A 4,480-nucleotide genomic window follows, 5' to 3' on the forward strand; every position below is an offset into this window, starting at 1 on the left:
AAATACATGTATATATGCATTCTAGGCATAAAACTAAGTGTCAAACATGTATTATCTAAGTGCATAACATATTCGATGTTTTCTATTTGAAAATACACATTTTATTTAGTGTTAATCGATTAACCATACCTTTAATCGATTAACCCAACTGCTGTGAAAAGTGGTTGCCACTGGAACACGTTTTTGTAATGCAGTTAATCGATTAAAGGTTTACGTTAATCGATTAACCTAACTGATTTTTAAGTTGTTAAAACTGAAAAACTGAAAAACAGAATCAGTTATGATTTTTAGTCCCGTTAATCGATTAAGAAGGTATTTAATCGATTATCTGGGGTTCTGGACTGATTCTTTATAAACTGCGTTTTCAGAATTAATCTCATAAGTTGCATGTTGCATTTATTAGAGAGTTAGAGCATTCTACGTGTTAATTGCTGCATCTATTTGTTAATTGCATTAGTGAGTTTAGAAATGAGAGATTCCTTGCTTTAGGATTGAGTGCATTTCATGTTATAATCTCTCATGTTTTCCCTCACATGTTCATGCATATTTTTGATGCGTTTTTCATGAATTTTATAATTCTGTAACTTCTGTTTTCATAACTAATACTTGTCATTTCACATGTGTTTGTGTTAAATGTGCATTAGAGTAAAGCCTTCATGTTGTATTTGAGCTTAGGTATAGCTTAATATTACTCTTGTAATTCTTGTGTAATTGTTGTGAAAGGGAATCTCTTGGTGTCGTATCACCAGTAGAGATTGTGTGTTTCTTCATAGCTTAGAGTGTAAGAAAAGGAAAGAACGAGAGATTCTTTGGCTGGGGCTACGCCGAAAGAAACGTTTTCTTTATCGGTAGGAAGGGAGTCAAACCATTGGATAGTTTCTTTGATTTCTTGTCATTTGCTAAGTGTTGTAATTGGATAATGTGTTTGTAAATTACATTGATTCGATTATAGTGAAGGAAATCTCCCAAGTCAGCCGGGAGGCCTGGATGTAGTTTGCAGTGGACAGCAAACGAACCAGGATAAAAATTCGATTTGCAGGATTTGTTTCTCTCTCTCTCTTTACTGTTTTTCAATCGATTTAATTTGTATATTTGATTCAACTAATACATTCTGTTCTTTTGTTGTATTGCAAGCTATTCTGATATACAAATTTGTAAGCTCTGTATTCGTTCTGTTATCGGTTATTTGTTTCGCATTTAATCGTTTCTGTAATTGCTTACTGGTTCTGTTTAATCGATTAATATTCCTGTGTTAATCGATTATACTGTTTCTATTAATCGATTAAAATAGTTTCTGTTTAAAACTGTTTTTTGTGTTAATCGATTAAGACTGTGCTTATAATCGATTATCCTTTTCTCCTTAATCGATTAAATAGGGTTGATTCAGCATTAAGTGTTGATTTGCGAAAAGCGGTAATTCTAACCGCGACACCTATTCAACCCCCCCCTTCTAGGTGTATTGTAACCACTGATACCTAACAAGTGGTATCAGAGCTAGTACGAAGTGCTAGCTCAACCGCGTATTCGTGATCCTAAAGGGAAAAGGAATGGGTTCTTCAAATCCATTTGGTGGTGATGGGTCATCCATTAATCGACCACCAATATTCAGTGGTGAAGGGTATGCCTACTGGAAAGTGCGCATGCAAATTTTTATTGAGGCCATAGACTCGGATATTTGGGAATCCGTAGTCAACGGCCCTTACGTTCCACAACATCTTGTGGACGATCAACCTAAAGATAAACCGAAAAGTTTATGGACCGATGATGAGCGCAAAAAGGTCCAGCATAACCTGCGCGCCAAAAACATCATCACATCGGCCCTATCATATGATGAATTCTTTAGGGTCTCGCAGTGCCATAATGCGAAAGAAATGTGGGACACTTTACAAGTGACTCACGAAGGCACTAGCGAAGTCAAGCGCGCAAGACTGAACGCGCTGACCCACGAATATGAGTTGTTTCGCATGTTACCAAGCGAATCAATATGTGATATGCAAAAGCGATTCACTCATATTGTCAACCATTTAGTTGCTCTCGATAAATCATTTGCTAGAGGTGAACTAACTAATAAAGTTTTGCGTTGTCTTGACAGGAGATGGCAACCAAAGGTGACTGCAATTGTTGAGTCTAAAGATTTAGATTCTATGCCTTTAGCTACTTTATTTGGAAAACTTCAAGAGCATGAAATGGAGTTGGGTCGCTTGACCATGAATGAAGAATCAGACCGGAAGAAGAAGAGCATCACTTTGAAGGCCACGACCTCCAAAGACAAAGAAGAGAAAATTGATGATGAATCTGATTCCGATCTAGATGATGAAACTATGGGTCTCCTAGTCCGAAAATTTAGCAAATTCATTAAAAGAAAAGGAGGACTCAAAAAGTTTCAAAAGAAGGAAGCGAAAGAGTCAACCAGTAAAGGCAAGAATAACAAGGATCGCTTCACTTGCCATGAGTGTGGAAAGGTAGGGCACATGAGGTTTCAGTGTCCAACCTACCTAAAGAAGGTTGATTCAGAGAAGAGCACTCCCAGGGACTTCAAATCCAAGAAAGCTTACATCGTTTGGGATGTACCTGAGGAGGAATCGACATCGAGCACCTATAGTGAGGAGGAGTCAGCAAAGCTGTGTCTGATGGCCAGATCTGACATCAATACAAATTCAGACTCATGCAAGGGCAATGATGAGGTATATTCTGACACCTCATCCACTTCGAATGATTCACCTCCTTATGATGTATTGTATGATGCTTATGTCGAGTTGCATGATGAATTAAAGAAATTGGCTAGAATTAACATTGATAGGAAAAGAATAATCCTGATAAACGAACAAAAAATAAGCCAATTACAAAAAGAATTAGATGAATTAAAACTGGAAAATGAAACTTTAGATCTCATCTATTCTTGTAGTTCATGTAACTGCTCTGCTAGTAACTTATGTCAAAAACCTGTCTGTGAGACTTGCGAGACTTTGCAAGAGGACAATTTTAAACTAAATGAAAAACTCACACGTCTCACAAACAGTAAACTGCAATTAGATAACCTGCTTAATCAAACTAGAAATGTTGGTGATCGAACTGGTCTAGGTTATACTCGCACTGCTAAAAAGAAGCGACCATATAGAAAACCGGTAGCTCAAGCTAAAAACAAATATCATAAGCATTCTCCTACTTGTTTTTATTGTAACACATATGGTCATACTTATCATTCATGCTATATCAAAAAGTATGGTATACCTAGCGGAGTTTATGTATGGAAAAAGAAGGGAGATAATTCCCTAATCACTAACAGAAAAGGACCCAACACCAATTGGGTACCTGAGAAAAGTAAGTAATCTATTTTGCAGGTATGTCTCCGAACACATGGACAAAAATGGTACTTAGATAGTGGGTGTTCGAGGCATATGACAGGTGATAGATCAAATTTCCTGGATCTCTCACTTAAAGGAAAAGGATACGTCACTTATGGAGACAACAACAAGGGAAAGATACTCGGCACAGGAACAGTTGGTAACTCATCCCAAACTCTGATTGATAATGTCCTTTATGTTGAAGGACTAGAACATAACTTGTTGAGTATAAGCCAACTCTGCGATAAAGGTAATCGTGTATCCTTCGATTCTGATTGTTGTGTCATTCGTGATATTTTATCTAATAACGTTAAATTTGTTGGTCACCGTATAAATAATATTTACATGGTTAATTTGGACGATGTCACTACATTATTTTCAAAATGCCTTATTTCTAAAGAAGATGACATCTGGCTATGGCATAGACGTGTTGCACATATCCATATAAAGCATCTAGATAAATTATCATCAAACGAACTAGTTGAGGGGCTACCAAAATTGAATTTTAAAACTAAAGAAATTTGTGACACTTGTCAAAAGTGTAAACAAACCAAAAACTCTTTTAAAAATAAAAATGTGATATCCACCTCAAGACCTTTGGAGCTACTCCATATGGACTTGTTTGGACCATCACAAATCATGAGTTTTGGTGGTAGTTACTACGCTCTAGTTATTGTTGATGATTTCTCTAGATTTACATGGACATTGTTTTTATCATCAAAAAGCGACGCGTTCAAAAATTTTAAAAATCTTGCCAAGCAAATCCAAAACCAACTTAACCTAAAAATAATATATATACGAAGTGATCACGGGGGAGAATTTGAGAACTTTCAGTTCGACAAATTCTGTGATAAGCATGGCATTTTGCATCAGTTCTCTGCTCCTCGCACTCCACAACAAAATGGAGTTGTAGAGAGGAAAAATCGTGTTTTAGAAGAATTAGCGAGAACCATGCTTAACGAAAGTAATACCCCCAAGTACTTCTGGGCTGATGCAGTTCATACTGCATGCTATGTTATAAATCGAGTACTCTTAAGGCCAAACTTGAACAAAACTCCTTATGAACTTTTAAAAGGCCGCAAACCAAATATATCCCATCTTCACGCTTTCGGTTGCAAATGTTTTATATTAAATAA

Source organism: Lupinus angustifolius, chromosome LG14, assembly GCF_001865875.1.
Source record: "Lupinus angustifolius cultivar Tanjil chromosome LG14, LupAngTanjil_v1.0, whole genome shotgun sequence".
NCBI lineage: Eukaryota > Viridiplantae > Streptophyta > Magnoliopsida > Fabales > Fabaceae > Lupinus > Lupinus angustifolius.